Below are 20,492 nucleotides of genomic sequence, written 5' to 3'. Positions count from 1 at the left end.
GGTTTTCTGTTATAGTAGCCCAAAATAGACAGTGTGAAAGGCTCTCGCTAAGTTACTCAGGGCCTCGCTAAGTTGCTGAGGCTGGCTTGGATCTTGAGATCCTCCTGCCTCAGCCTCCTGAGCCGCTGGGTTACAAGCATGTGCCACCGTGCCTGGCTTCCCAAACTTTCATTTGCTATCAAATTTTTTTTTCTCTTAATTTTTCTAACTCCCACTCCTTTTTTTCCTCTGTGAATAATTTTAGCCAGGTCCTATTCCCTGCTAAAATAGAATTTGAAAATTAAGATATTATGAGCAACAATAAAAGGGTCTATGGCACCTGTGTATCTATGTACGCCTTCGTGCGCCTGCATAATCTATTTTCCACATGTCTGTTGGCTCCTTCATGGTGAAATAACTGGATCCAGTGATCTCTTGGTCCTCCATTTATTTTCTCTTGAACGATGTTCAAAGGGGCCCACAGAAAGATTTGTTAGTTAGATGGCACCCCCAACACCTACCCTGGTTTTTTTCTGTTCCATCTTTTCTGGTCCTTTTCAGAGCTTGCAAGAGTCTTTGATCTTGATAGGAGCTGCCACCGGCCATCAGGAGAGGGATGACAAGACAGCCAAACCCACTTGCTCTCAGAACCTCCCCATCACCCACCATGGGCATACACACATCCCCTCTCCCCTCTGACCCCTGCCTTCTTGCTGAGCAGCATGAAATGTGTCTGGTTCAATTAGACATGGACAGCGAACACTCACAGCCTTTAGGGACCATGCCGTCACTCGACAGGAGAAGTGTGAGACCTGTTAAGAGACCTACTCACTTCATGCAGGATGCACACCAGACACCATCTCTGCTCTCCCCTACCTGAGTTCACCTGGAAAAAGAAATGGCTTAGAAAATAAATAGAAAATTCTTCTCAGGGCATTTTATTATCAGGCGAGATCCAAGCTCCCTGATCTGACTTTACACCTGTTGATGACTTTATAAGTACTCTCCTCCTCATATCCAAAATGAAACCCAAACGGTGCTATCAAATCCTAACCGAATCCTAAGCAGGGGAGCTTTAAGGCGTCAGACTTTATGAAGACTCTTTCTGTTTTATTCAAAGACATTTGCTGCTGAGGAACAGAATAGCATTACCCATCTCAAATGCACTTGCTTTTGAATGGACAACACAGCCCTCTGTATGTTTCTGTATCTGTTTTTAATTATTTGTTAATGTGGTATATAATTTCCTCTTTCTATACTTGCAGAGATTTAAAAAAAAACAATTTTAATAAGCTCATGTTTCCTTTGACTGATTCCTAAAATAAAGGGCACACATTTTAGCGATTTTTCTTCAGCTTGTGTAGTGCAAGAGCCCAAATAGGTCATCTGGGGTGGTCCTTGCATCAAGAGGAAATATCACTGAGCTTTGGAACGTCCCTCTTGGGATTTGTATCCCTCCCTCTGTTAATTTCCATTCTGCTTATTCAACTCCCGGGCATTCTCGATTCTTGGCCAGTAGCTCGTGTTCTTGAACTACAGCTGTCCCCAGGAATATGACCCCGGGGTATCTGCCTGACCTCCAAGGTCCCTCTAGACCTGCCATGTCCTGCTCATGCCTCTTGCTACCTAAGTGCCTTTCCAAAAATCTCTAGTCCCCAGTCGCAGAAGCAACTCCTAGTGATTCTTCCTCTCACTGCTCATCTGACTTGAACTGCATGTAGCAGTCATGCCTAGAATCAGACCCCTTGCACTGTTAATCTGCAAGACCTTGGTCCTTGGCTGATCCCTTCTTTGAATAAACTCTGCCTCTACAAGACAGGTAGAGAAATGGCCAGTCTTCAGTGAGCTACATGTAGGAACTTCCAAACTCAGTTCAACACCCACAAATAGTAGCTATTTTTTTTCTTAATCGACTTGAACTTCACCTTACTGGAAAATTTTCTCCATTACTTTCCACCTCGGGACCAACCCTCATTTGCCTGCAGATTCATGCATGAGTCTCTCCTTGAAGTCTTCCAGGGCTCCTTGGGTCCTAGAATCACTTTTTTCTCCCTTGTCCTTGTTTTGACCTTCAAACTTTTGATCCCGGGTGATTCAGGGCTGGACCTCTCCCTCCAGCAGGGCTATCGCAGTAAAGGGTGTGTCGTTTCAGCAAGATTTGGGTATGCCTTAAACACCTCTAAGCCCTTCAAATTAAGGAGAGAGTCTGACTTGATCAAAAAAGACAAGGTATACAACCGAAAGGTGTCTGTTGTGATTTTTTTTCACTTTCGACCATAAATTCAGACATGGCCCTAATGTGTGCGTTTCCCTGCCCCCCGCTTTGGGTATTAAAAAAAGCTATTAGCAATCAATAAATAATTTAAAATAAATTTTATTGTGCATATTTAAGTTACACAAAATGACATTAATGGGTACAGACAGATAGGTTCCTGTAGCGAAGCAAATTAACATATCCATCATCTCACGTAGTTAACCACGTTTTGCTTTATTTTATTTCATTTTATTTTTTTATTGTTGTTTTGGTGGTGAGAGCAGCTAAAATCACCTCATTTAGCATGGGTCCCACATGCAGTACCACTTGATTACCAATAGTCCTGCTAAACCTTAGGTCCCTTCCCTAGACTTATGCATCCCATATATCTGTTACTTTGCTTTCTATGACCGGCATCTCCCTATTTCTCCCCGATGCCCATTCCTGGTGACCACTTTTCTGTTCTATGCCTCTGGATATTTGATTTTCTTTTAACTCCACATATAAATGATATCATGCAATTTTTCCCCTGTTTCTAAACTATTTGACATAGCATAGGGTCCACCAGGCGCACGCATGCTCCGATAAAAGGCAAAGTCTCATTTCGTTGTTAGGGATGGATGATATTTCATCGTACATATGTTTCCTGAGCCGTTCATCCATCGATGGATGCTTAGGTTGTTTCTGTATATCTTGGAAGATGCAAATAACAATGATCATGGGAATGCAGATGTGTTTTCAAACTAGTATTTGCGTTTCCTTGCTGTGTGTGTGTGTGCAGAAGAGAGATGGCTAGGTCCTATGGTAGTTCTAAGACTTACTATTTTCATTCTAGTTGCAACTCTAGAAGCATATCAGAGTGAATTTTTGTGCATAAAAAAATGGATAGTTTTTGGAATTATTTAGCCAGCCATACAGTTTGAGGTGCAATACTCTCAGGTCAGACTCAGTGGGTTTGCCCCACCTCTTCAATTTCTCTGGTTCACCTGCATTTTTTTTTTCCATCTCACTTGATAGCGACTTCTTCTTAGACAAAAACCTTTGATTCCTCTGCTGTTCTTTCCTTCCTGTTATGTTTCAAATATCTCCAGAATCCTGCTAGCTCTCACTGCGGTTCCTGCCACCATCCTGACCCGAGTCACCAGCCAATGTCTCTCTCCTGGTGTAGCAACACACCCTCTGAATTGGTCTCCTCTTGGCTCCCTACAGTCTATTCTCAACATAACCATCAGGGCAGTGGTTTTGAAAAAGTCAACTAGAGCATGCCTTTCCTCTATTAGAACATTTGTCTGCACTCTGCATTTTACTGAGAGCAAAGCCAAAGTCCTTCTAGAGTCTGCTGTGTGACCTTCCCAGAGCCCCCACCTCCAGCGAGTGCCTATCCCCTGATTCCGTTCCACTCTGTCCTTGCCCCAAATGAGATCAAGGCTCTATTCACCTCCGGGGCCTTGGAACCACTTTCCCATCATCTGCCATGATCTGATCTTCCTTGAGATCAGAGCTTGGCTAATTCCAAGCCCTCCTCAAAGCTCTGCTGAGGTCTCCCCTGCTTTATGGGGACCAGTCCTAAAAACTGATTTCCTCCTGCACCTGACCCACCTCCCTCCTTATTCATGAACCTCCTCCCCTACCCTCTCCTGCTTCTTCTTTTTCCTGTGATTTGATAAGCTTGGAACACTTCATACATTGTATTCAAGGACAGGTGTCTTCATTTGGTCTAAGACTGGCACAGTACATTTATTGAGTAATTAATGAATGAATGAATGAAAAATTAACCAATTTCACCTTTTCTGAAATAACCCAACCACTTGGGAAATGTTTAATACATTTATGTTTTACAAAAGTGGTTTTTTTCCCCCCATTCTACTGCTATTTCTATATAAAGTTGAAATGCCAAAAAGGAAAAGAAAAGCCTCACTGGTTAGCTGGCATTGTGCAGATAAAGCCAAATGATTGAATGCTTAACTGAACTGACTTGTTGTTTCAACATTTTTTTATAATAGCTTAAGGAGAAAGGAAGCTCTCTGACTCCCACCCCCTCACCCTTTGCTAGAGCTAGAGTTTTCAAAAAGGCACATAATACACACTTGGTTTTTAAAGAATTTAGTTAATTGAATTCAATGTAGCAAAAACACTCACAGTGAAAAATCATCAACATTTATATGTAAAACAAAATCTGTTTTTATCTGGCTTGAAGGGGATGTAGCTGGGGGCTAAAGATTACAAATGAGAACCAGCATCGACTGATGCTGCTCTTCTTTGCATGCGAGCTTTCTGAACACTCAAAGAGCAGCGTTGGGAAATGGGTTCCATGATGGTAGAATGGGACAATTTGGAGCTTACATTGAGGAGCAGAAGCAAACGCAGGCCCATTGTATGTGAAAACTGCTGTCGAAACAACAGATCAGACGCTGTACTCTAACAGCACAGGGATTCATAGGATTCGGCATGGCCTGTTGGCAGGGATCCTGTAAGGCCTTTGCCCATTAGCATGGGTGGAATGAGGTCTTAACCTGCAAAGGAGAAACTTTTTGAAGGGAAGTGTTTCTGGCAGGATAGTGCCATCAGGAGATGGTGGATTGGTGGAGCAGATAGGATGTCAAGGGAGCTTGGGTATGTGGTCAGGAGCCAGTGGTGAACCCGATGTGGTCCTTTAGGAAATGAAGATGGAGCAAGGGTAGATAGTCCCCGAGAGCTCTCCCCAAATAAACAGCAGCTGTGGTATAAACTAACTAGACACAGAGACAGTTACGTAAGGTCCTAGGATGGCTTCTACAGGTGTCTGTGCAGATACTTACACATGCACACAGACCTATCACACCCACTGATGAATATGTGTGTATATCCATATATAACATGCACACACATGCCTATCACACATCCATATATAAATACACACACATGCCAATCATGTGTACATATAGAAACACATATGCACATCTACCTATCATACGTATAAATACATGCATATGCACATGCATACCTCTCACATGCATATCTACAAACACATATACACACATACTTATCACATGTATATATAACTATATATGTTAGCACACAGCAATCACATGCATGTATTAATGCATATACATGCACACCAATCACATGTGCACACATAAACACATGTGTATGCACAAATACCTATTGCAAGTGTGTATATAACACATGTACATGCACATATCTATCACATGTGTGTATATTAATACATATATGTGCATGTGTATCTCTATCACATGTGCATATGAACACATAGATATTTAGACATGCCCATCACATGTGCATATATAAACACCTATACATGCACGCATATACCCATCACACATACACACGCTCACATATGTTGCATGTATTTATGTGGAGAACACAAACAAAAGTCCTTCATGAAAAATACAAAGACCCTCATTCCATCCTCATTATCAAACGTTCTGCCCTTGACTGCCAGGGCATTTTAGCTGATTGGCTTTGGAAGCAGAGGCCCTTCTCACAATGCAGCTGTGTCTAGGATCCTACTGTCTCATCAATGGCTCTTTGGAAAGGTGTCACATTTATCAGGTCACTTTTCTCTCTGATGGGAGGTAACTTCAGAGAGCTGGACAGAGGATAAGAGAAGACAAAAATCAGGATGATTAACAAAGAGAACAATCTGACGGTGGGCCTGAAAATGTTCCTTGATTTCTCCATTCTGCCTAGGCCCATGGCTGGAAGAATTCTGCCGGATTGCTCGTTAAATCTCAATGTGTTCATTAATGCCCAAGAAATTAATGCACCACACCACTGTAAGTCTGTGTTTGTTCAAAATGCACCACATGCATCAGGTTTTAGTGATGGATGAAATTAAATGCTGTCACGTGCTTGACAGTTGCCAGATCATTCTATTAATTATGATAGGTATTTTCACGGTGGCACGGATTAAAAACCCCATTGACGTCATCGATATGTCGATACCAAATGCCTTGCATGTCTTTTCTGAATGCTTTCAGGGAGATCACTTTATTTTCATTTTTTCACAGAGACACGAAAGCAGGAAATATTAAAATCATCCCGAAATCAGCCTTTGCATTTAAACATCCAGTTTGTTTTATTCCTGCCGACTGCAGGAACTCTCTCATTAAAACAATCTGCACATTTGTCAAATAAGTGCAAATAAATTTTCCAGCGGAGAATGACAGATGCATCAACTTTAGTTCCTCCACTCCCAGTGTTTTTAGTCTTACCCTTAAAACCCGGTTCTCATTTCCCTTTCCATTGCTATGTTTGCAGAGGAAGCCCACTGTCTTATTCCTGGTTGTATATGGTTCCTCTGAGTGGCCCACTCCCAAACTGGAGCAAGACCTTTGCAGCCCAATGAATAGCAACACCCTTGGGTATCCTGGAGGTGGATTTGTAAAAAAATTGTGTTCCTGGCTGGTTTGCCAGAGCTTATGTGGAGCCAGCAAGGAACATTTCTAGGATTCTGTCATAGCCTGAATCGACAGATGGCATTTTTAAAGCCAGTCAGATTGCAAGATGTATGTGCACGATGTCGAATAATACATTTCATTATATCTGTATTTCTCTCACACCTTAACTTTGGTGGAGCTCAAACTATTTCAGGACAACTTTGTAAAAAAAAAAGGATATACTCTCATTTCTCAAATAAATCACTTAAATTATAGAAAGTTCATTGCTGCTGTTGAGGGCCAATGTCTTCCAGCCTTAGGAGATTTTTGCATATACCTAGATGCAGGTATGTGTGTACATTTTCTGCATCTGTTTATATTATGGCCAAGTCTAAAATGCACGGTTTTTCTGTCTTCCATGCTTCCTGTCCTCAACTACTCTTATCTTGCCTGGTGATCACACAAATCTTTATTCCTGCCCATGAATGGTATAAACCTTACATATTTCTGTGTTTCTGGGTTTCTGACTGTTATTGCTTCCTTATCTCTATTTACTGAAATTCTCCTTGTGCTTTTAGATCCCACAGACTTTGATTCCTTGGGTCTCTGTTTGCAATCCACCAACAGAAGAGGCTGTGTGATTTAGTGATGCAGCCTAACCACTCTGAAAGTCCGTTTCCTCTTCTAGACAGTGGAGATGGTGGTAGAGTATATACTTCATGGGGCAGGTGTGAGGTTGCATTGAAGTAATCCCTTTGAAGCATTGCACATGAGACCTGTTGTGTAGGAAGGGCTTCGACTATGCAAGTCAAACGGTCTCATCAAACGTCAGGCCACCTCATAATGCTTTGGTGTCAGGAAACTCTAATGGAGCCATGTTCTGTAGTGTGCATGCCCCACTAAGAGGGTTTCCCTAGTGCCTGGAGTGGAAAATAGCAGTTAAATTACAGACAAGATACCCCTGCTCGCCTTTCAGCTACAGAAGACGATACCAAATAATTATATAAATGGCAAAATTTCAGGTAGAGATCAAGAGCTTCGGCAGAAAAGGAAGAGGTGGTCTAGTAGCAAAAACAACACTTCAATGTCAAGACCTCAAATTCTGCTTTGCTGCAATCTGTTCAAGAGGTTCCATTTAAACGTCTGCATTTGGGTCTGTAGGTTGTAAACTGTGCTCCAAAGAGTAGAGAGAGGACCCACTACTTCTTGGCTGTCTTTCAAAGCCGTCCTGATCTCCTGGGTCAGGTCCCCAGCAGTGGCATACGAAGCTACCACCGCTGTCTGTTAAGAGTGGGGGGGAACTGTTCTGGGAGAGCTTCCTCTCATTCAAATCCATGTACTCTCATCAGATTCAAACTCCCTTGTATCTGATCACCCCATTTTCATTTCTGTTCTATTCCGATTAAAGGTGTCTGGTGTGGATGGTGGGTTCAGCCCAAGACACTGTCACCGACATCTCTGTTCCCTTCCGATTCCTTTAGCCTTAGCCCAGGAGCTAAGCACAGGGGCCCTGCATCTGCCCTTGAACATTGTTTGAGTCAACTTTTCACTGCTGTGACTAAAAGGACCAACCAGAAAAGTTGGAGAGGAGGAAGAGTTTATTTGGGGGGGGGCTCATAGTTTCAGAGGTCTCAGTCCACAGACAGCGGGCTCCATTCCTCCTTGGGGCTCATGGTCAGGATGAACTTCATGGTGGAGGAGATTGGCAGAGGGAAGCGGCTCACATGGTGATCAGGCAGCAGAGAGAGACTCCACTGGCCAGTTACAAATATATACCCCAAAGCCACGTCCCCAGAGCCCACCTCCTCCAGCCACACCCACCTCTTCAGTTACCACTCAGTGAATGCCTATCCCAACCCCATCGTTTTTTTTTTGTTTTGTTTTGTTTTGTTTTTCCGGTGAAGATCCCCTGCATTAGGTCACATGTGAGCTTCTGGGGGGGACACCCCTCATCCAAACCATAACAGACTCACGTCAGCTCTTGGGCTCTCCTTCCCAGTTTGTGTTCCTCCTTGCCAGGGAGGGAAGAGGAACAGAGAAGCAAGCCCCTAAAGGTACATTCTAATGGTGTCCCCAAAGGCACAGAACATTATCAAGAGATGCTCCCAACATCGGCGTCAGCTGTCAGGGCTGAGGGTCCCTGTAGAGGCTGAGCAGCAGCCGGACAGCCCTTGTTCTCACGATCAAAGAGGAGGGTCGTTGCACTGAGTAGGTCTAGGGTTCTGGTACTTTCCACAGTGCTTTTCAGAACCTCTCCCGAGTCTCAGAGCCAAAACTGAATGCCCGAGGGCAAAGGGCGATTACACCCTTCTTGCCGGGCTTGCCTGGTCTGTCTCTCTGTCTGTCTGTCACTCGGTTCAGATACATGCTCTCCTTCTCCATCCTCCAAAACACCACAGGATTAAATCTGAGTTGGCAAAACTGTGGTGGAATTGTATTTTTTAAAAGATTTCCATGGATTTGAGTCAACACGTCCTGTAGGATCTGTCTTTAGGAGGATCACAGAAACGTCGGACATTTGAGTTTTCTGGCCTCCCATTGTTGAAGATGGACCCAGTCTTAGGGTACCAACCCTGAGTGCCCTCGGTCAATACCCCTGTCTGGGGCCATGCTAGTAGTGCCTCAGCTACAGGCAAACACGGTGGCTCTACCTGGTGTCCAGAAAACCCATAAATCGCTCAACTCATGCCTTACTATGGCTCTGATTATGACACTGTTTCCAAGACACAGGACTTTGGGAATGAATTCCTCCTGTCCCAGGGAAGTATTCCAAACTCTGTGGCAAAGAAAATGAATCTTCAAGATGGGTGGGAGAAGGGGGTTGTACTGAAAGTGGTTTATTGAAGAGATTGGAGAGCCACCGTCAAATGAACAGAGACTGAACACTTGATCCATTTCTCCTTCTGATTCTTTTCAGACTCGAAAATTGTTCAGACTTCCTGTCTAGGGAGTGAGATACCATTAAAGATTCCAGAAAACCAATATGTCCTATCAATCCATTGTGCTCTGGGTGGTGGGGGGTGGAGAAAGGAGACAGGTGACATTGTTCCCTTATACGCTAGAAACCTGATAACACCTTATTGTGCATCAAGGGTATAAGAAAATTTCATTGTAAAGAGGTTCTTGTGACAAGATCCATGAGGAATGTGATGTAATCAACTTGGATGTCGGCTCTTTACAGTGTACTTTTTTCCAAGACGGTCTTTTTGGGTTGGGCTACAGGTGGTTATTTAAGACAATCAATTTACATAGAACAATTTGTTCTTTTTTCATGCTGTTAAAGCAAATTGGTATGTAATTAGATTTATATACTGAATAATCTCATTTGCATATCCAATTAATTCTTCCTGTTTTAATTTGCTAGGGTTGAATTCACATTAGTAGTAAAAATAACACTTAAATCATCAAGGCCTCAAATTTTCCTTTGCCGCAATTTGTTCAAGATGTTCCATTTAAAAATTGGTCCCCAGTATCCTTTTTCTACACCTATGGGGAATAGGCAAAATACTTTTTTTTTTTCTTAAAAAGCACCCTTAGCCCAAACCCACAACATTGAGGTTTACCCTTTTTATGCGTGATCATGGGGTTGTGCGAGCTATGAGTCACTTTTTACACAATATTCTTCAGAAGAAAGAAAAGCTAGGTTCCACATTTGCAACCTCTGACTCTTTTTACATTTCAGAATCTCCAAAAACACAGACACAGGTGTGTGCAGAAATCACATCTCTTCCTACATGATATCTATATTTATTCTCAGTTGTACCCTGCCAACTCTTGTGGTTTATCTCCATAGACGTGTAGGTAGAGAAGGAAGGTATGGGGCACTAAGATTCCACTGCAGAGGACTCCAGATGGATTATTTCTGTCTTGGATTCTGTGGGTCAGTGGCCTCTTCTATTGAAATGAGGGAGAATAAGATTTACCACTTAGAATTACTACGATGCAAATGAAAGTATTATTGTGCATGCGTTGGTATCCTTGGTTTCTACATCTGCAGACCCAACAGCTCATGGATGAAAAATACTTGAAAAAACAAAAAGTAGGAACAGAGCATATGCAGATCTCTCTCTCTCTCTCTCTGTGTGTGTGTGTGTGTGTGTGTGTGTGTGTGTGGGTGGTGTGTGATTATTTCCTAAAACTATTCCTTTAGCATCTACATTGTACTATGTGTTGGAGGCATCTAGAAATGACTTTGTTTCAAGTCCATGGATCATAGGCAAATGCTACCTTATGGTATATAAGGGACTGTAGCATGGTCACATACGGAGAGGTCAAGTGTCCTAGATGGAGCTCATGGTACAAGATCGAGAGGAATTGTCTTTGGTTGGCACGAAAGGTTCAGGAAGACTGTGGAAATGACTATTCAGTTCATGGGACTCCATATTTAGATCAGTGAATATTAGATCCTGGACATAAACAGGGGCTGAGCAGTTTGTTCAAGTCACTGAATCCCTCTGGGCCTCAACTTCTCCATCTGTAAATAGCAATAACAATACTTGGTTCCGAGAACTGTGGTCAGCATTGAAAGTGTTCGAACAGGTTAAACCCTTAGCATATTTCCGGGGACATCCTAAGTGCTCAGTAAGTGTCCACTATGACTATTCCTGCTACCATCTTAAAATAATATATGCGCAGTTCAGTTTCTTTCTCGTTATCCATTACCAAGCCTGCTGGGGCTACCACAGATGGGTGTGTTTAACAGCAGAAATTGAATTCCTTGCAGCTCTGGAGGCTGGGGAGTCTCAAGATCAAGGTGTGGGAAATTGGGTCTCTCCTGAGGCCTCTCTCTGTGGTCGCCTGCCCAGCCTGTGTGCATATGGACTTTCCTCTGAATGCATTCAGATTTCCTCCTCTTACCAGATGCCAGGTGGGATTAGGACTCACCCTCGGGGCCTCATTTTATCTTAACTGTGTTTTTTAAGGACCTGTCTTCAAGTAACTGTATTTGTACCCACTCTGAGGATGTGGGGATCAGGGTGTTAGGATGTGAACCTGGAGGGGGCAGGGATCAGCTCACATTCCCTGACATTGTGCCTTGACAAGTACTACCAGAATGGACACGTCCCCTCTTCTCAAAGGATTTAGAAAGCATAGGTCATCTCTGCCTTATTTCTAAACCTCTGCCTGCTTTCTGTGACCACAGTCATTATTTCAAAGCCATACTCTGGTTTTCTCCTCTCCCAATTTTAGCCTGGGTTCTGACCCAGGGAGTAGAATTCTCCTAACATTTGTGGTCCAGAGACCTAGGCTCTCACCTCGGGGTGGCTAGTTAGTTATACCGACAGGCACACACAACTTGTGTCAACTCAGACAATTTATTTCACCCTGTGACTCCGCCTTGTACTTACCTGTGAACAGGGACAGGCATCCTCACAAACCGATGTGAGCCGAGACAGGACAGAGGAGGGAATTGGGTAAATTCCAAATTGCTGTAAAAATCCCAGCCGTCTCTGCTTACCAAAAAAAAAAAAAAAAAAAAAGAAAGAAAGAAAAAGAAAAAAAAAAGGTCATCTCGATCCTGCTTTCTATATTATGATCACGGTTAGTTTACAATTATTGATATTAAATGGTTTCATTGGTCACTTTAGAAAACACATGAAACTTTTTTTCATTAAAGTAGCACATTGAGATTTTGGATTCTTTGCAGATTTTAAGGAAATTGTAATCTGCAGCGGACACTTTGGCAGTGCCCAGCCCTCGTTGAGTGTGTATAACAAATACAAAGCAGGTGTCCTGGAGATTGTGCCTTTTATTTTATTTTTCCTCCCTCTGCCAAAGTGCCATGTCCCCTTAGGAATCACCCCTTAAAACATCACAGTAGTGTCACTCTGTTTGTTTGGATTGCTGACATCCTGTGCGTAACTCTCCAATAGACTACAGACACTTGATACAAACTATCCAATCTTCTTCCTCCTTTCACTTTGAGAAATGATACAGTTAGAAAGGTGTAGAATTGTCTAGGCTGTGCTTTGAAAACAAATGGGACTAGCATTTTTTTAAATATTTTTTTTAGTTGTAGTTGGACACAATATCCTTATTTAAATTATTTTTGTATGCAGCACTGAGGATCAAACCCAGTGTCTCACCTTTGCTGGGCGAGCGCTCTACCACTGAGCCACAACCCCCAGCTCTGGTACTAATATCTTTTATTAACAGATACGAACTGACCACATCCGCAGATCAGAAAGATTATGGACAGTCCTCTTGGGTTAATACTCAAGAGTGACCACTGTATCTATAACGGCTCCATGTATCACCAATCCATATCCATCTATCTATCTATATCCATATCTATATATCTAGACCAGATATAGATATGGATCTATATTTTGGTAAATTGAACACATTTATTTAAAAGCTAAAAGAAGCAAACATTATTTGTATAAATTCTCTTGCATTCAATGCAAGGCACATTCATCAAATAAATATTTAGAATAGCCTTCGTATGCACTCGGCATTATCAATTCATAATTTCATTCAATTAACAGCCCCAACAACATTGTGAAATGGGCATTACCACACTCTTTAATTATCATTTCTTTCTTTTTAAAAAATCTTTTATTTTATTTGTTATTTTTCAACATAAATGACAGTAGAATGTGTTTCGACAGACATACATGGAATATCACCTATTTTCGTAAGAATATTATTCTTGTGGTTGTGCATGATGTAGAGTCACGTATTCAAATACAAGGTTGGGAAATCTTGTATTTTAAAATCATCTTTGTCTCTTAGAAAGAGGCTGAAGTGAAAAAAGAAAGAAACCTTCCCTCTCTGATCCCTCTGCTTCTTCCATTTGTGGGTCTCCTTAGTAGCTCTGTGCCCTTCTCCCTCAATGTGACTTCTTCACCAGGGCCACCTGGGCATGTTGTCAGTCCCTATGACACTCACGTGGGACCTCCGAGACATGCACCCTTTTTTACATCTCCAAGAATGGACTCTCTGAGAGAAAGTCTAGAGCAGAAGAGACAGCCAGGGGCTTCATCTTATCACATGTCCATTCACAAAACGAATACGTCAGGACGCCTGAGCTGGTTCCTGAGAATTTGGCCTACCATAGGGTTTCTGCCCTCGGGGACCTGCTCATCTCAATAGACACCTCCACGAGAGAGAGGGGATGTGCTACTGTGTCTAGATGCAAAGAAATGAACAGGAAACTCTGTAAGGTCCCAAAGGGTACCCGAACTTGTCCAAGGACACCAGCAGGAGAGAGTGGCACAGGTCTTGGTGGGATTGGTGCCTCAGGATGAGAGGTCATTTTTTGGTGGTGCAGACTGGATCTCCTTTGGGTGCTTCATCCACGAGCACTTCCCAAACTCTGCACTTTTCTTCGTACTTTGACTATTATTTTAAACATCTCTGCGTCTTCTTCTCGGAATTTTCTTTATGACTTGCCCTTTCTCCCTCTGAGTATTTTAAGTTTCTGGGAAACCCTGTCCTTTGAAGTTGGATTTTATTTTTTGGCAACAGCGAAGCATCTTATTTTTGGAAACTTGTTCAGAGCCAAGTCAGAGTAAACCCTGGTGCTCACGCTGGGCCTTACCGGTTTTTCGTCCAGAATGAATTGTGACTATAAATTAATGAAGGTAATTTTCTAAGGTGTCTCTAGATCATGTTTTCAAAAAAAGAGTTTTTAAACTTGCATGAGAGAACACATGGGAAAGCTGAAGGTGGTAAATCGGTCCACACACGTCAAGACTCCATTTTCATGGAACTTGGGTGATGGTCAGTACATGGCCATGAGATTCATCAAGAAACAGAGGAGCAGAGAAAAGAGGGTTTTTTTGCGGGGAGAAATTCTACGGTGAGTGTGCAGCAAGACCATGAGAGAGACATCTGGCGAGGAACTCATATGGGGTGTGGATTAATATGTGCCTTTGAGTTCTTTGCCTTTGATGGGCTTTTTGCTAAGTGAAGAGTGATTGACAGATTCCTGGGTCTTGCCCATAATGTTCATTATACATGGGCCATTTGGGGCCATTTCCAGGTTTTACATTAGATACATGAGATACAGGAAGTAAGTGTGAGATCTTCAGTGTGGGGGGGTCTCCCTTGTGGGTTACAGTAGGTGAAACTGGAGTGTCTCTGTGCGTGCTTCCCAGCATGGTTGGGCAATCTTGTGATAAACAGAGTCTTCTTCTTTATAATCTGGGAAAGTTACCAATTCTGATCACAGGAGAGCATGAAAGATAGGTCCTTAGAGGTCCTTGGCTTCATGTTGGTTCTGCTGATGAAGGTAGAGTAGGGCCAGGGACAAGGGTCCCTAATTTTTCTCTTCTGCCCCATCAATAACTTTTTTATGCAGGGCTACTCAACTACTGAGCCACATCCCCAGCCCTTTTTATTTTTTAAATTCGAGACAGGGTCTCCCTGAGTTGCTTAGGGTCTCACTAAGTTGCTGAGGCTGACTAGGATCTTGAGACACTCCTGCCTCAGCCCCTTGAGCCCTGTGCCTGGCTCCTTAACAACTATTTGAAATCATCGATTGTATTTCAACATCCTGCTTTTAGCCTCAATATACTGAGCACGGTGGTGCACACCTGTCATCCCAGCAGCTCGGGAGGCTGAGGCAAGAGGATCGTGAGTTTAAAGCCAGCTTCAGCAACTTCGCAAGGCCCTGAGCAACTCAGTGAGACCCTGTCTTTAAATAAAATATAAAAAGGGCTGGGGATGTGGCTCCGTGGGTAAGGGCCCCTGAGTTCAATCTCGAGTACTAAAAAAAAAAAAAAAAAAAAAAAGAGAGAAAGAAAAGAGAAAAAAAAAGACTCACAACACATACTTTAAATTATGTAACCACTAGCTGTTTCTTTAGTAACTGTTCCTTTGGTGTGGTGTCTACCAGTGAATCTGTAGATAGAGCTCTGTTCTATATTCAGACTGTGGTTCATTGGAAAATGTCTTAAGAGGCTTGTCAAGGGAGGAAAAGAAAGTTCAGAAAGGAGAAAAAAATATATGTACGTTTACAAGAGCAGCCAATGGACCTGAGTTGTGGGAGCTCCTAATTGTTTGGAAGCTTTGTCTTTAACAAGAACCAAGCGACGGGATCATCTGTACTAAATCCAGGGTGTGTGTTTTTCTTGATTTGTGGGTTTTCGAGTTGTAAGTGGTTCCACAGGTCCAAGAAGCATCTGGAAAACAGTCAGTTTGGGAATATAGGCCTTTCTAGGGAAGCATAAAAGGGTTCTGGTGGTTGTTTCAATGCTGTTGTTAATTCTGTTTTGTTTTGTTGCTCTTGGCAGAGGAGACCACCATGATGATACAACTCGCTTTTGCCCAGTTACCCCAATGCCTTGCTTTCTGTCTTGAAAACAGTCAATGTGTCTCAGGGACCGAGTTTGGCCTCCTGAGCTCCAGAGCTGAGCTGCAGGAATTCAGTTGCATCTGGATCACCATTGCCAAAAGCATTCTTTATTCTTGGCCCAGTTGGTGGCCCAGCCGGATTCTTGGTTGATTGTTGAGAGCCTCGTCCAGAAACCCCCCTCAAGTGGGAAGCCCTTTAAACTATTCAGATCAGAAGGCCCCAGAAGGAAATCTTACCATTTTAATTATCACGCTGCTTTCAAAATTATACTGTTTGCAATCATGCAGGTCGAAATAGCCTAAAAATTGGGGCTTGATTATGTACTTCGGAACCACAAGATAGATTCCATCTCCTCCCCCCACCCATGATTTTAATTACCTGGGTCTCCTTTTTCTCAAAGACTTAAAGAGGCCATTCCAAGGGTGTCAATTCTGAGAATGAGACAACCCAGGGTTATTATTTCTCAAAACTGGGTTTGTTATAAGCGTTCAGCTCTGACGTGCAGCATGGATTTGAAGAATACATATTTCTTTAGGAAAGAAAAAGACTATTTGGAAAGAGAGTGGGGTAAATGATATGTGCTGTAACCTTTGAGTCTTTTATTCTTTTTCTCCTCACCCTTAGCAAGCTGGATAGAATTTTATAAAACCAAACAGGACTCTGAAGGTCTTATTGGAAGTTCATTCACTTTACTGTCTACTGCATATGACGAATATTATACCCAGCTAAGAAGGACTGGACCTGTGGACATTATTCAGGCAGCCAAACATTCTAGAAGCTGTAGGACCTTGTCAAGAAGGTGGTCAGTCTCTCACTCTGAAATCTGATGGCTGTTGTTTTTGTTTTTTAATTTTTTTTCTTTTTGAATTTAAATTCTTTTCTTTTTTTATTAGTTACTCAGAACATTACAATGATTTTGACATATCATACATTTGATTCAAGTGAGGCATGAATTCTTTTTTTTCCATGTGTTCACCCGATGGCTTTTTAAGAAACTCATTTCCCTGAGCAAATGTTTTGGAGAGCTCTATCTACAGATAAAGGTAAAGAGTCCCACATGGTCCTATTCTCTCATAGAAGTCACACTCAAGGAGGGATCCAAATGCTGATTTTCAAAGAATTTAGATAAACCTTCTTGTTTGACTCCTACTCTCCCCAGAATGAGAATCTTCATGAGAAGTTAGTTGCCTTTTGAATCACGAATTCAGAAGGCTCCGGGATGTTCCACTTGGAAGATTTAGGGCTGGAACTGGAAAAGAGAGATCTTGTAGGTGAAAGAATGTGCGTGCACTCTTAGGTCACCAAGTGTGGACGTGACTTCTTTCTATTTACAACATTTTTAATGAAAAGCTGTCTCCTGGGTTCGGTGTGCCCTTCACCTTTCCCAGAATGAGATTGCTAGTGAAAATTTCTCTGCTGTTCTCATGAAAGCAGAATCAAGGGTCTCGATGTTGGTTTAAGGCCCTACAGCCTCATCTCCCACTTATCTAGTGGTCTCCTCTCTGGATCTGTCCCCCACCCCCATATTCTAGCATGCACGGCCATTCCCGGGGATTGGCCAGGCAAAATAGAGGCTAGTCGCAGAGGAAGTCATGAATTCTGCCGGAAGGATAATATCACACTGAGATACCTGACATGTCTGTAATGTAGAAAAAAAAAAGTCTTAAGAACTTAGCTAAAGGATTGGACTTTACCAGAGTTATTTGAAATGACGGAACGTGAATATTTCCACATGTAGTATAGTAAGGCCTCTTGACCGGAAAGATGGTCATAAGACAAATATATAAATTGCTGTCATATTACCAAAGTTCTTTTCACTCTTAAGTTTCAGAAGGTCCCCACCCCAAGTTATCAGCTTTCAAATATTTCAAGGCCCATCACGTGGAGAAGGAATTCGACTTATTGGCAGTGGCCCCAGAACTTGAAAAAAATTGGGGGAACATTCTAGCTCACGTTTAGCATTGGCTTTCTGATCATTAGAGATATCTCAAAAGTAGAATGGACTTTCTGGAATGGAAGAAACAAGAGCATTTTTATTGTCTAGGAGGAATTAGAATTGGGACCATATTTGGCCAAAAAAATAATGTGGCGATTGGACCGTGCGTTCTATGGAATTTTAGAAGCAATTAGAGTAGAAATCAAGTGATGAGATTTTTACTTTACAACTGTTGATAAGGATGTATATAGTATCTCAAGACAGGAAAAATTGATGTAAAGCCCAAGAAAGTCAGGATAAATTCAAACCAAATATATATATCTCAACAGAAGAATCCTAACTACTTCTGCGAGTGTAAAAAGAATTTTGGTCTAATGCCAGAAGAAATTGCCGCAAAGCATTTTGTGGGGTTCTGTCTTTAGAGCATGTTTCACCAGTTGTAATCAGAGATTTGTTTTTGTGACTGATTAATGTGCATTTTTTTTCTCTCAGTGCACTGTATCTTACAAAGAGCAACTGTGACTCTCTGTTCTCCATTTAAATCTCCAGTTCTAATACAGTGCCTGGAACCCAATATGAACTAACTGAACATTTGAACCAATGAACACATGAGTGCTTTTGGGCAATTTAATGTGGCAATAAATTATTGAGAGGTCAAGTCTCTGAAAGGAGGACTGAGCTAATTAATGTTTTAAGAGTGTGTGCAAAAACAGCTTGCTTTGCAAAAGCCTTTTCTTTAGATGTGCATAGTGGAGCAGCCCCTGGAACTCAGTGAAGATAGATATACACAAATCTGGGTACCCTCTCTTTGAAGTATGTTTCTCAGACCTTATCAATTGCCCCCATTTTCCTGGGGTGTGAGGATTAACCATGTCATCTAAGTGATTTGCCGTAGAGTTCAGATGAATAGCTCTTTGGGAGTTCTGGTAGGGTATTTCCAAATTCAAATGAGCAATCTCTTTGGGAAATCTACCTATAATGCAAAATACTTTCAGGTTGAAGGAGTGGCTGGGTGTGTAGCTGTACACCTGTCATCCCACCAGCTCTGGAGGCTGAGGCAGGAGGACCCCCCAGTTCAAAGCCAGCCTCAGCAAAAGGGAGGTGCTAAGCAACTCAGAGAGACCCTGTCTCTAAATAAAATACAAAATAGGGCTGGGGATGGGGCTCAGTGGTGGAGTGCCCCTGAGTTCAATCCCCAGTATTAAAAAAAAAAAAAATTTTAGGAGTGGTTTGATGTGATCTGGAACAGTTCACCCAATCAAGGTTAACAATAAAAATAAACTATGGAATGGGGATAACCAACTATTACAGTTTGGAAAACTGTAAAAGGCTGAAAATAAATTCACAGGTTAAGACCATGAACCACTTGACCCAACAAGCATATTTTTCCGATTCGAGGGCCAGAACGTATCTGTAAACATTCTCGTGTGTATAGAAAACTAAGGGAAAAATGACCTCTACCTTTGAGGCACTTATGGAAAACCTATTTTAAATCGAATACACCAAGCCAAGATAATATAGGCTGTTTGATAAGAAACATTAGAGAAATATATAACATGAGGCTTTTTATTATGGGTTTATTACATCAATCTCTCCAGTGGGCAATGGAACTTGTAAACATGCTGTTATGGAAGGAGTCTCCTTGCAGGCTTTTTATTCATGCCAAAGTAAGCGCAGCAAACTTATTTGCTGTCAGGGTACATTGAATTTAAGATTAGTATTTATTTTGGTTCTAAGGAGGTTTTGCTTTTGTGAATTGGAAGTTGGATCAGCTGCATGAAAACAAGATGGGTCTACCGGGAGTGCAGAAGTAAATTAGTTTTTTTTTTTTTTTTCTAAATATGCACTCCGTAAACCCACATATTCACTTAGGCTGGATGGTGCATGCACTGCTTCACGCACCCGAGGTGTGTGGTTAAGGTGCAGTGGTCTGGGGACAGAGAGACATTCAAACTGGCATTCTGCAGTGGCTGGTTTCTCATGAAAAAAGTTCTAGAGGAAGAAAAGAATAGATAATTTTTTTGTGTGTGAAGCCAATTCAGAACCTCTTTTTAACCAGGCGCTTCATTCATTCTAGGGGACGGATGAAGTTAAGAGTGTCCCTGTCCATCTAGCCACACTATCCACTCAAGGCACATAGCATCGTCCAATTATTCTAACTTTTGATGATGCTCAAGTACGATGTATCAGGTGTCCCCGGTGCCCCTAGGAAGGATCCCCATAGCAATAACAGATATTATGCTAAGTGATCTATGCGTTGCCTCATTCAATTCTAGGATTAAATGGCATAAATATGAAGGCAGATCTATTGATATTTCTGCTTACGGGGGAGGAAAGGTAAGATCTCAGGGAAGTAAAGTGATTTATTGAAGCTGAAAATCTATTTCCTATATTTGGACGTATTGTTATTCCATGATCTGACTTTATATCTGAATAGGATCCTCTTTCCCATTTTCTTAAATGCTAGATCATGAATATCATTGGTTCCATCCTTTATTTCTAATAGACATTTACAGTGCAAAATCCTTTTTGCCATGAATGTGGGGCTCACCCTGGAACTCCTCTAGACATCTGCCCTGGGATCTCTATTTTATTGGATCTTAACTCATCGTTGGGGAAGTGAGTGGCCTTCTTCAGATTTTA

At 42.1% G+C, this 20,492-nt stretch overlaps 1 protein-coding gene across 2 annotated transcripts in view; it reads right to left on the bottom strand.

Annotated features, from left to right (window-relative positions):
- Positions 1-5,515: 5,515 nt before the first annotated feature.
- The window catches only part of LOC143409445 (cyclin-dependent kinase 15-like), an 83,325-nt gene continuing 68,348 nt past the window's right edge, over positions 5,516-20,492 (bottom strand). Inside the window, exons 5-6 of one of the 2 annotated variants that reach the window (XR_013092653.2) lie at positions 11,961-12,062; positions 5,516-5,822 (exon numbers count right to left, since the gene is read on the bottom strand). The gene's annotated coding sequence lies outside the window, so the exon portion shown is untranslated. Of the gene's footprint in view, positions 5,823-10,908; positions 11,087-11,960; positions 12,063-20,492 lie in introns of those variants that run through there. The other variant, XR_013092654.2, reaches the window with a different exon arrangement.

The sequence above is a fragment of the Callospermophilus lateralis genome, chromosome 11 (genome assembly GCF_048772815.1).
Source record: "Callospermophilus lateralis isolate mCalLat2 chromosome 11, mCalLat2.hap1, whole genome shotgun sequence".
In the NCBI taxonomy this organism is placed as follows: Eukaryota; Metazoa; Chordata; class Mammalia; order Rodentia; family Sciuridae; genus Callospermophilus; species Callospermophilus lateralis.
This window is presented reverse-complemented; position numbering and strand designations above follow the sequence as displayed.